This window comes from Pelecanus crispus, chromosome 1 (assembly GCF_030463565.1).
Source record: "Pelecanus crispus isolate bPelCri1 chromosome 1, bPelCri1.pri, whole genome shotgun sequence".
NCBI lineage: Eukaryota > Metazoa > Chordata > Aves > Pelecaniformes > Pelecanidae > Pelecanus > Pelecanus crispus.
In genome coordinates, this window is record NC_134643.1 from 113,893,684 (window position 1) to 113,906,978 (window position 13,295).

Here is a 13,295-nt window from a genome sequence, read left to right on the forward strand (position 1 = left end):
TGAGTCTGATACTGGAACTGGTTTTTTACTGGGTAGTCAGTGAACTGCTGACAGGTCAACACTTAAGAAGCATTAGTGTTTGCAAAAGATGGTCTCTAGGAGAAAACATCACTGTATGCATTCATAGCAGTAGAGTGAGAGAAAAGTACATGTATGTGAAAAAGTAGGACAGGAGTAAATGTAGGTGAAAAAATAGGACAGGAAACCATAGACAGCAATTTTGCACTGATATAAGTGATGATGAAAATTAACCAGTCAGGATTCCTTTCATGTTTTTCTTCTGTTTTTCTTACCACCATGAAAGTAATGTGGACTGGTAAATTGTTGATCCTGATACAGATGAAACAGGTGGTAAAAAGTCTGTCAAGAGTATGCAGTAACCAAAGTAGATAATTTGTCAAGACAGCCAGTACAATTTTCAATAAATACATAAAACAGAAGTTAACATCTCAGAAGCTTCTATATACAGGGAATAATTTCAATTTAAGTGCACCTTACAAACCCTTTCCTGAGATGGGACTAATTCATACAGAGAGAGTAGAAGTTTCTGATCATTACAGTAAGAGAGAAAAATATAAAGGAATAGCCTCAGCCTCACTTTAAGTCCGTCTTTACAAATACTATCCAAAACACTCACTTCTGAATGCTGCTGGTTCCTGCAGCAGCCTTTACTGCATCAGCTTTTCACCATCCAAGGCTAAACTTTTGGACAGATGAGTCTTTTTCAGTTAATATGTATTAATAAAACCATTCAAAGTTACACTCAGGCACTAGAAAATCTGGTGAAGGTTTTATTCTTAGATCAACCAAATTGATACTGCATGGTAATTATTTATGCTTTGTTGTGAACTCTACATGGTGCATAATAATCACATATGCTCTTGCTCAGTATCTTGTCACTTGAGTTAGTCAGCAAAAGGATAGGTCAGAAATAGTACAGCTAGAACTGGAAATACATTTGTCTGTGTCACCTTCACACCATATGTATAATTTTATTATTATTTATTCCACTCTTCTAGTTCTTGCTAAACACCTTTCTGCAAATGTTGGAATTGCTATCAGAAGAAGAGCACAGCACAAGATCCTTATGCTCTCCAGCCTCTCCCACCATGAACAAATGACAGCAGTTACTAAGTGCATGCCAGAATGTTAATTTTATTCCTAACGGGAGCCCCGGCACATGTGTTTCTTTAGCTTTACTTTTCTACAGATGCAATGATCAAAAGAGAATCTCAATTTCTAAGACTAACTTCCTTTCTTAAAAAAAATCAACCAGGAAGGCAGATAATGAGATTATCAAAGGAACAAATAACTAGGTCTCCAAAATGCTTGAATTGTTTTCCTTTGATATGCCAGTGTGGACAAAATCAAGGCCATATGAGGTGGTTCAGCAATTTACAGGCCATTTGTAGGATAAGAATAAAATTTTACTTTTAAACTGTTATTCACTGAAAAAATGCTTATTATATGTGGCAAATCCTTTTTTATCCTTATTGATAACCAAACCTCCAAAACTTTTTCTGTTTTTCATTAAAAACTAACAATTATCTCAAGAAGAAAATAAATTTTCAAACATAATCAAAAAGACATATGAAACCCCCATCCTATATCTGTTACTGGCTTTTGAGTACTTAATGGCAATGTATTTACCCATAGTATTTAGGATCTATGTATTTTTATAAACACACATTCTCTCTTACTCTGGATTTTTTTAAAGAGTTGCCCAATTGAAGAACTCTCTGTGAACTCTTTCCTACATTTTTTGAAATTATTGTCAGAAAAGACACAGTACAGCATAAGAACCTCACGTAGTCCACTCAACCATAAACACCACCTATTAAATATATATATATGGATTTGAAGACAAAAAAGAAAGGGTCAATATGTTTTTCTTGCATCTTCAGGATCTTTGAATTAATGAAAAAAATTCTGCCTTAGAATTGGAGGAACCAGTTTTTTAATTTTCCAGCAATATTAACATTCAGCCATTGTAAGAATATTTGAGATAATGGAAAACACAGTTCTCATTAGAATTCTATTTCATACGGTAATAGAAAAATGAAAAATAATATATTCTTTGGACAGCATTTTCAAAAGGATTCAGCAGTGGCCTAACAGACGAGGTGATTTCAGGAGAAGATTGTTAGGTCAAACCTTTGTAAAATACCCTACTTACGCCACCCTTTCTTACCTTCTTACAGCAACACACAGGGAGTGAAATCCTGGCCCTACGTAATGCTACGGGAACTTTGCTACTGACTTCAGCAGAGATAAAATGGTTTCTATCATAGTCCATTTATGTCAAGGGAAATAAGAGACAAATATAAGGAAACTCCAGTTATCCTACTTATTCACTGCTTTCTTCAGGAGAGTCTGAGAAAATCAGGGCAAAAAGTATTGGAAACTGGAGATTTTACTGAATCAAATTATTTAAGCAAGCAGAAGTGTTACCTTTTTTCTTACTTATATTTGTTTGTTGTTTGGGTTTGGTTTTTCTTTTTTTCCCCACATGGGAAAAACAATACAAGAGAGATACTTGACTGGTTGGTTTAGAGTCTGTTTTACCTCTGGTCTCTCAACAGACAGGGACTGCAGGTAGGCTCAGGTTGTCTGAATAACTGTCACAACGTGGGATGTGATGAGAAGAATAATGAAGACCACTTCAGGAATATTTCACTATTGGCTATTTAACTGCAAAAAACTCTTGCCACATTCTGCCGGAAAAGGACTGATAAAACTGCTAAGTAGCAGAGAAGAAAGCACTGCTGAAAAGGAGGAACTATCTGGTAAACACATTTTGGGGAAAAAGACATCAAAGCCTGGGGAAAAAACATCCTAACTCATATTTAAAATTCAAAGATGCTCATCATGGGAAAGATGCTTCTTAAGGGGAAGAAATAAATTGGTCTGCCCCACTGTTGGCCTCCAATTTTCTCTGTCCCCCAGGTTCAGGTATGACAGAGCCACCTGCTCAGGAGCAGGTATCCAGGGGCAGCTGGGAAAGGACGGATTCCCATGGGCCAGGACTCACAGACAACCCCGCTAACACAGGCTGGTGATCTCTAGGAAGCCCAGAAATGTAGCCCTGCAGAGGTCATCGGGCAGGAACAGGGGATATGAGGTGGCATTATCACTTTTATCAGAGAGCTCATTAACACTGTGATAATCTGTCACTGATTGAAAAGAGAATTGTTTGCATAACATAGGTTTTCTACCAGCATACTACGAGATGGGCAAAAATCAGTTTTATAAGGGCTTGAGGGACATCTAAAAACTATGAAAGCTTCTAGAAATTGCCAGTTGCCACAGAAAGCAAGGACTTATACTGCAGCAAAACCAGGCCTGCTCACCGCTCACTCCTTTGCCGACAGGGCTGAGTAGTGATCAGGTAGGTCCCTTATTACTCCACATCTGCAACAGAGATGTAAGGAGAAGGAGACTGAATGAGGGAAAGCCTGTATATGAAATCCTCTGATGCTTGATAGTATGCAGTAAACTAATTGACTGTAAATTAATAGATAAAAAATGTGAACATATTTTTTTAAAAAGCACAAAGTAATCAACAGACATGAGCAGCTCCTAGTATCTTAACCTCATTTCAGATCAGGTGGAGCCCAATACTCTTTCCGAAACAAAGTGGGTTGAGTTGGACTAACTAATTTTTACATGTTATATATCTAGAATTTACAAAAACTCTAAATGCACAGTTTGCTTCCATAGATCCTTACTGTAACATTGTGTGAACTTTTTATGCAGTACTGAGGTATCATCTTCCTATTTGTCAAAAATAACTAAAAAAAAAATTGCTAACCAAACACTATGTCATGTAGCCTCACTTTCAACCTCTATCTCAAAGATAACTGGACTATTCTGTATTCTTTTAAAGAAGAACTGGCCAAGGTTAGGAATTTCTCCCTTACACTCCCAATTTAGGACAAAAAGTCCCAATAGACAGGCTTTTTAAAAAAATTAAAAGTTCAGAAAGCTTGTATGTCACAATACTTTGTTCTAAATCAGTTTAGTACCACTTATTGAACACCAAGAGTTTCGTGCTCATATGTTTCTTCATATGCTAGGCTCTTTGATCAAATGACATCTCCTATGCTGCATCATCTTATGGCAGATTAATTTCCCTCAGCCAGAGGGCAGATGTAGCATAGCCAGAAACCTTATGCAGAATCATATGGACATGAGGCTCCTAAATCGCAGCTCACTGGAGACACACTGGAAGCTCCAACAAATAGAAGTTGCAAGTGAATCTGACTCAGACAGAACTTTTCAGTTCACACAAAAGAAAACAAATCATTCATGTCAAAATTGACATTTTTCCATAGAAAGTATCAACTTAAAAAGGAAACCACTTACCTACAGTAGAAAAACACAAGTTCTGATTAGCTTTACTAATGACATAATAAATAAAACTGTAAAATATTCTGTCTCACTTTTGCTTCACCACAGATACATATCTGCATCCTACCAGGTATGTGTGCTACTGATCTTTTTATACAGAACACAGTTTATTGATGAGTTTTATTACCTAGTGATGGACTATAAAGACAGTAATATTGTTATTTCTCCTCTTCTTTGAGGAAGGACAGCTTCACATAGCTGTGATTATAAATGATCAATCAGCCCTTTCGTTTACTGGTTGCTAACTTAAGTTTGAGAAGTCACTAGGAAATACCCAAGCAGAACCATCAAAACCAAATTACCACCTACACTAGTACTGTGGCTACTTTCAGATTTGTAACATATTAATTACAAATCTCTTTAAGACTGTAAAAGTATTAAAGTATCAAACCAATCATAGTGATTTCTTTAGTTAATTTAGGACCTGAACTCTGTAAATGCCAAAGGAAGATGACCCTTGATCCACCTAGCAAAAGACATTAGCTCTGGGAACATACCTTGCTGGACTAACTCCAGCTGAAAATTATGGAATATATTTTAGCAGACAGACTCATTCAAGGTCTGGAAACAAATTAAGTGTTTCCTTATGAAATGTTTCCTTAAGATGGTCACACAAACACTTTTTTTTTTTTTAATTTGTTACTGTAGTAACAGTTTATTTTATATGTGTATATGTATATGTAGAGAGAGAGGTAGGGGAGGAAGAAGACCTTCAAAATTATGAAGCCAATTATTTTGGATGCTGCTGATGTCTGACTTTATTTTGCTTTAATATAAGTTTAAACTTAATCTCAGAAATGCATTAAACAGGAAAAAAAAGCTTTGATCTTAAAACATGCTAAATGTCTCAGATTTACTGATTTTTAATTACATTCTTTTTTCCATTGTTCTGGTTTCAGCTGGGATAGTGTTAATTTTCTTCCTAGTAGCTGGCATAGTGCTGTGTTTTGGATTTAGGATGAGAAGAATGCTGATAACACACTGATGTTTGAGTTGTTGCTGAGTAGTGCTTACACTAGTCAAGGACTTTTCAGCTTCCCATACTCTGCCAGGCGCACCAGAAGCTGGGAGGGGGCACAGCCAGGACAGCTGACCCAAACTGGCCAAAGGGCTATTCCATACCATATGATGTCATGCTCAGTACATAAACTGGGGGAGCTGGCTGGGGCGCAGCAATCGCTGCTTGGGAACTGGGTGGGCATCAGTCAGCACATGGTGAGAGACTGCATTGTGCATCACTTGTTTTGTATATTCTTTTATCATTATTATGATTATTATTACTTTCTCTTCCTCTGCTGTCCTATTAAACTGCCTTTACCTCAACCCACGGGTTTTACTTTTTTTTCCCAATTCTCTCCCCCATCCCACTGGAGGGGGGGTGTGAGCGAGCAGCTGTGTGGTGCTTAGTTGCCAACTGGGGTTAAACCACAATATCCATATTTTAGACATTCTTGAAATTACATGAATATAACTTAGGGGTGTAATACTAGACTTCCCATTTTTAAAAACCCTTTGCATCAGAATTATATTCGGACTTCTAAAGTTTGTTGTCCTGATTTTCAAAGATGCTAAACACATATTTATTCACCTTGGAGCCAGAGAGCAAAGTCAGAATCAGCTATGAATAATAGCATTTATGAAGAACAGACCACTTATTTATATGCCTAGAAATAGTTGGCAATTTAAATTAAATGTAGGTACCAACATTTGAAAATGTTGGCCCCGGATCACAAACATGAAAAAGACTCTAGGGATGCCATTAACTGAATTGACCTTTTGTGTGCATAATTGACACTAGGGACAAAAAAGGCAACAACCATACCTTTGGAAATTTAATTTAGTAAGGACAATATATGATGGTTTTGTTATGAACCTCTGATTATTATGAAAACAGAGATTGCATGGCCTGTTTCCTTAGAAACTAACCAAAAGGTGACATGTTCTGTTGACTTTCTATTATACATTCATAACATCATCTTTCAATTCTATGTCATAAAGAATTTATGTAGGACATTAATCATGCAAGACCACTAAATTGTTATCTCATTTCAGTGATAATTGTTTACTGCTATAAATGGTTCATGTTTTGTTCCAACAGTTGGACTGTGACTAAAATGTGTCAGAGCAGTGTTGGCAAAGAAGATTAACTTCTTCAGAAAGAAGGAGCTATGAAAGTGGGAGACCATCTTATTGCATATGAGAAAATATGACTTATAAAAACTGTGTAATTCAATCACCAAGTGGACCAAATGAAGCAGTGGCAATAAGAAACCTAACCTGCTCACAGCTATGTGCATCTAATCAAGAGTGCTGGGGAAAGAATTTTGCAAGATCCTCATGTTAATAATGTACCTGGCCCCTTTCCCAAAATATAATGAAGAGGGTATAAAATGTTTTCCTTTTTATAATTGCTTAAAACAATGTAGCATGTAAGCTGAAATGTAATAAAACTGAACTATGAAATATGCATGCAACTATGAGGAATATACAGACTGCAAAAAAACCTGTCAAGCATTTACAGAAAGGAACGTTCATAAAAAACCAGCAAACCTGCCCCCCAGCATAACTCAGCTAATCAGAGTTATGCTGTGCAATGCCATCATTTGTCACCTGCTTTTAGATTTTCCTATTGACTCCTGTGTGGAATAAGAATGGGATCAATTTAAAGCAGTCCTTTAATCCCAAGGGTGCCATCACTAATGCTGCTGTCTGTTACTGCTTTCTAAATGGAACCCAACGATATATTTTTCTGTAGCAAAGTGTCTGCTTTATGAGCATAATAAATAGCAATGGCCCTTTAATGACAACTTTAGCTTTGGCCATTATGGTACATTTTAAGTGCTTAAAAACACTAATGGGAGCTATACAGTGTTAATTATACTTAAGATATGAGTGCTGTACACAAGAACTACTGCAACATTAAGTAAAACACTTCTGCTAATCCTAATTATAGCCTGTATAGGAGAGATAAGAGAAATCAAGTGCTCCTTCTACAGCAAGTTCTTAAAATAGCAGAGACAGGAAGGACAAATTGGCTACAAAAACACTGGAAGCACCTTCTAGCACAGGACTTGATCCTTATTTACACCATTTATATAAGCAGCTACTTGCATGAGTTTCTCTGTGCAGAAGCAGATTTCTCTCTCTCTCTCTCTGCCCTGTAATCAGCCCCGTACTGGGCTAATCTGTGCCCTGTCAAAGACAGCTGGGCTCTGTATAAACATGGATCAACACATAGGCATTAATCTGAAAGAGCGGGCTGGAGAGTTTAAGAATACAGGGATGAAGGGCAGACTGAACAGGAAAGTCTAGATTCACCTTGACTAACTATGTGCATTTAACTCTGGATGCTGAGTTAAGAGGGAAATTACTGGGCCATTTTTATACCCATTAGATGGGGTGATGCAGATTTTCCTGTACAGCTATTCATGCCTGTTTATCTCCACAGCCCACAGAAGAAATCTAAGATGACTATGCTCCACTTTAGGCAACTCAATAAAATGCCTAAAACTAGGTAAGGGATTAATTTGGCCTAAGTGCTTGCAATGGATAGTGCACACATCTTAACTGAGTGTTTAAGCATAAAGAACTTCCTATGGTCTTATACAAGTCAGGAACTACATATTTTGACTTTTCTGAAGCATTTCAGCAGTAGCAGAGAGGGAGAAGAAATAAGAAAACCACTTGAAAAATGCTAGTAAAATTAATTCAGGTACAGTCTACAAATATTTCAGACCTGGGCTCTAGTCCTAATGTTGTTCAAGTTAAAACACCTGTATAATAGCACTGGCCTCTGCTTGTCTGTGTTTACGGATTGACCCTGCTTGATTCTAAAAGATATCTAATAGGAAAGATCAACTGTATGAAGACCCCTGTGTTTAGATACCTGCTCTCTCCTTCTCTGCAGACCTTCCCCCCAGCAGTTTACATCATAGTGCAGTCAACAGCTTTACTCCAGGCTGGTATACAACCAGTCCTAAAAGTCTGTATCCACCAGGAACAATAGAGTCACCTTTAACTACATAGTGTAGGTACAAGAAGGCAAAATTCTCAGGTGCATGATCTTTGCTTGCTGTCAGAATTACAGAGGAAGAGGAGCGTGACTGTATAATGGTTGCCTGGCATTATTACAGTCAGTAACATTTCTTGAAGTGTGGCACCTTACCTGAGTTTGCATAAGGTGTTTGTCCTTGGCCTAGAACTTATGACAACAGATGACAAACCAGTTCAACTCCTGCAGTAAGTAATCACAGCAAATGTAAAACAAAAGATAAGGCCAACTTAATTATCATTACATACTGTGCTAACAATTCTAGATGCATATAAAGTGATTTACATCCTCTACGAGAAATAAAAAAAATATTGGTGGAACTAGGTAAAAAACTCATCTTCGCTGAGCCAATGGCCATCCAGGGATATATAAACAAATGATGTAGCTGTACAGAGAAAATTATAAAACAATCCTCTTTCAGAAGGCTGTGAGCATCTAACAGAAATAACTGAAAAGCACAGAAAAGGAACATGTTCAATGAAAGCACAGTTTTAAAGGTATTGGGTTTTTCTTCCACGTGATACAGTCCAATGTCTTACCCTTTCAGTGCACTTATTTTCGGCCAGTTGACTAAGTTGACATCAGAAAGAACACAAATCTAGAAACTTTCTATTCTTTCTATTCTATCTTTCTATTCTATTCTAACTTTCTATGGTTAAACTTAAGAATTCTTCAGTTATTTACCTTCAAGACCCAACCTGTCTCCTTTCTTTATCATTCAAATATATCTTTTGTAAGCTCCATTTCTGTTCAGACTTTTGGTAACAACTGTATCTTGTTTACTATGTCCATACTCAGCACTTTAAAGTGTTATTTTCAGGATAACAGTCCCTGTCAGTCCCCTTTTAGAAAAGGTGCCCTGAAGTTATCAGCAGCTCAGTCATCAGGATGAACTAGGACTTTAGTTCCAAAATTAAGAGAGAAAAACATAAACTTCTGAAAGCAACCATGTTGCTTGAAGCTAGGTCAGTCAGGTTTTCATGGTTACAGCTAAATGTTTTATCTACAGGTTTGCCAGTACTTGCTTGAAGGTAAATAACTGAAGAATTCTTAAGTTTAACCATTGCTTAAATTAAAACTAGTGCAATAAACTTCAGATATGCATGCATCAGGGGAAGGGGAAGGGGAAGGGGAAGGGGAAGGGGAAGGGGAAGGGGAAGGGGAAGGGGAAGGGGAAGGGGAAGGGGAAGGGGAAGGGGAAGGGGAAGGGGAAGGGGAAGGGGAAGGGGAAGGGGAAGGGGAAGGGGAAGGGGAAGGGGAAGGGGAAGGGGAAGGGGGGGGAAGGGGAAGGGGAGGGGGGGGAAGGGGAAGGGGAGGGGGAAGGGGAGGGGGAGGGGGAGGGGGAGGGGGAGGGGGAGGGGGAGGGGGAGGGGGAGGGAAGGGAAGGGAAGGGAAGGGAAGGGAAGGGAAGGGAAGGGAAGGGAAGGGAAGGGAAGGGAAGGGAAGGGAAGGGAAGGGAAGGGAAGGGAAGGGAAGGGAAGGGAAGGGAAGGGAAGGGAAGGGAAGGGAAGGGAAGGGAAGGGAAGGGAAGGGAAGGGAAGGGAAGGGAAGGGAAGGGAAGATGTCTGTAACGGATAGTATCTAGTTACTGTGGAAATAGATTGTTGTTTCCTGTTTTGTATCTTTTTATTTACCCTACTGTCCCACTCTGCCACTTCAGACAGAGCTATGTGAATGTCTGCAACATTATGCATTTTATGGAAAATATAGGCAGAGCCTAAGAGAACAATGGTCATACGCTGAGGTGACACTTGACAGGTTCAAGGCTGCAAGACACAAATGCAGCCCCCACATCCAAAGAGTCATGACCTAACGGTATAACAACGTACAACAGGGGAAGAACCAGAAAAGCAGCAGTTCTAAGGAGGACAAAGAGACAATAAAGATGGATGCATATTTTTGTTCTCAGTCTTGCTGCTGATGATAGTGACCTCCTGGGTAAAGCACAGAAAGTCTTAGAGAGGATGTGTTACAACTATTAATTAAAGCTTTTAGAACATTTTGAATACAAAGCCTTTTGAAGACAAAGCGCTAAAACATGTTATTATTCTAAATAATAATAAAAAAGTGTTCCAATAGCCTGCAGAGATTGTATTGCATCAGCCTTGATTTAACACTGAAAAACAATGCATCTATTTAGCATCTTACAGATTTATTTGCATTGACTATTCAAAAGAAGTGTTCTTTGAAGAAACCTTATCAACTCAAAATGAGTCTTCTATAAACTGCAAAACTATAAAGGCTGTTCTTCCTTTGCCATCTTTATAGATCTATTTTTCAAATACGCTTTCTTCCTCTTCAGATAGTTACAGATTTTCTTTTTGTGCTTGAGCTACAGCAGAGAAAAATGTGCAAATGTTTTGACCATTGCAATTTCATATTCCACACTGCCTTGATAAGATGTCAGAAATCATCCTCATAATTTGTAATCCATCTAGGACTATTTTTGTAAGCCCTTTTTGACACATAGTTTGTTACTGGTCTAGTACTTCCTTTGGTACTATTTGTACAAGGCTGTCAATATTTATTTTGCCATGGTTAGGTAACTTTTCTTATAAATATGGAGAATATATGTCCATTCCCTAAATCGGCATTGACAATCCATAATATTTAAATAGAATTATCATCACCAGTTTTCAGTGTAGCGTATATTCAGTGGGCCTGCTGCAGAATACACAGGATTCAGAATAATTAGCATACAAAGCTATTCTTGCCATTTTGCTCCTCTATTTATATTAGAACTCATTACTGTGCCACCATATTTCAGAAGTAGCGATGCAGAATTTGGATTTGATAATGATTCAGAAATGAGCCAGCCAGCAAATTATCTGCAGGGACTCACAGACCTTTCTATAATATCTGCCTACCTGGGCATCACTCCAAGTAACTACATTTTCATGTCACTCAAGAGTGCTGCCCGCAAGACGGAATGCCAGCTGATCTGTATTGCAAATGATACAAATAGTTTCATTCATAAAAGACAGAATTCATCCTGATAAAGTCAAAGGCACCAAGGGAGCAGGGGCAGTCCCAGCCTCCACCTGCAGCCCTGGCCCAGCTCAATGGAGCTGTGGGGGAAGATGGGGGCCAGGCTTGCTGGACCCTGCCCACAGGGCCCTGGGACTTAGCCCCTTCTATACAGGTGCTGATAGATGCAAACAATGCTGGTGAATCAAGGTAACAGACTAGACCATGGAGCTTCATCAGATGTTTTATATATAAGGAAGAAATTCTCTATGATGAAGGTGGTGAGACACTGGAAATGTTGCCCGGAGAAGCTGCGGGTGCCCCATCCCTGGAAGTGTTCAAGGTCTGGTTGTACAGGGCTTTGGGCAACCTGATCTACTGGAAGATGTCCCTGCCCGTGGCAAGGGGGTTGGACCAGATGAGATTTAAAGGTCCCTTCCAACCCAAACCATTCTATGATTCTAAGTTACACCTGCTGAACTGGAGACTCAGCAGGTTATTGGGCACTCTGTGGATGTGTGAGGGTACAGGTATGCCATCTGCTTCTGGGGGTAATCCCAATTTAAGAGACTGCTGCTGCCCATGGTCTTTCCAGACTTCTTATTTCATTCTCAGTCTAGGGTTGTAATTCATCATTCTTTCAGTTGTGTCTAGCTATTTGCAGTGCCAAACGGTAAACTGAACAGTGAATATCCTTAACTTGCATATATATATATATACACACATACTCATATATGTATTCTGGAGGATTATTTCTATACAGATCATTTCAGATTGTGAATTGGCACAGCTAAAGGTGTGGTGAACTGCCTAGTCTGAAGGTGCATCCAGGGAGAGACAGGATGCTGGCTTATGCTGGCTTTCCACCTAGAGAAAACGTCTATGCAGTTGGTACCTTCACAGCAGGATGCCAAGAAAGTGAGAGAGGCAGAAGCTAGGAGTGGCTTACGGGAAGAATAAGCGATAAAACTTCTTGCAACACCAGAATTGCTGGAGAAGGTAGACTTGAAGTTTCTGAAAGAGAAGACTTCTGTCTACTGCTTGCTTAGACTAAGATCACAGAAACAGGTCTCATTTGTGCACAATGTAAATACAGAGGTTCCCTAAGTATCCTTAACTTCTGTTTTCAATTTGCTTTGATAGCACAGCTGAGAATCAGTGACATGCAGAAGCTTGTTTAACCATAACTCATTGAAACAGCTGGGAATAGAATAACTATCTCCACCTGACTTACACTACTGAAATGTTTTTTTGGTGTCACTATTCTGGGGGAAAAAAATTCTCTATCTTTTCTTGTCCTAGCTCAAATACTCATTATTACACTATAACATTGCAGGCTTGGTAACACTTAGTCTTATGCACAGAAGCACAAGAAGTAAAGTTCTATTGCTAATGTCTTTTAAACATACACTTCCTGGAGAAGCCATTTCCTTTGGAATATGTAAGATGTGGTCTCAAATTGTATACAAGCAGTTCAATTACTCTGGCCAATTTCAGGCAGAGCATAGAGATTAATCTCTCACTTTTCTACAATAATTCATAGAATCATAGGATCATAGAATCGTTTAGGTTGGAAAAGACCTTTAAGATCATCCAGTCCAACCATTAACCTACACTACCAAGTCCACACTAAACCAATCAAGGGTAGACTAGACTAAACCATGTCCCAAAGTGCCACATCTACCCATTTTTTGAACACTTCCAGGGATGGTGACTCCACCACCTCTCTGGGCAGCCTGTTCCAATGCTTGACCACCCTTTCCGTAAAGAAATTTTTCCTAATTTCCAACCTAAACCTCCCCTGGCGCAGCTTCAGCCCATTCCCTCTTGTCCTATCACTAACTACTTGGGAGAAGAGACCAACACC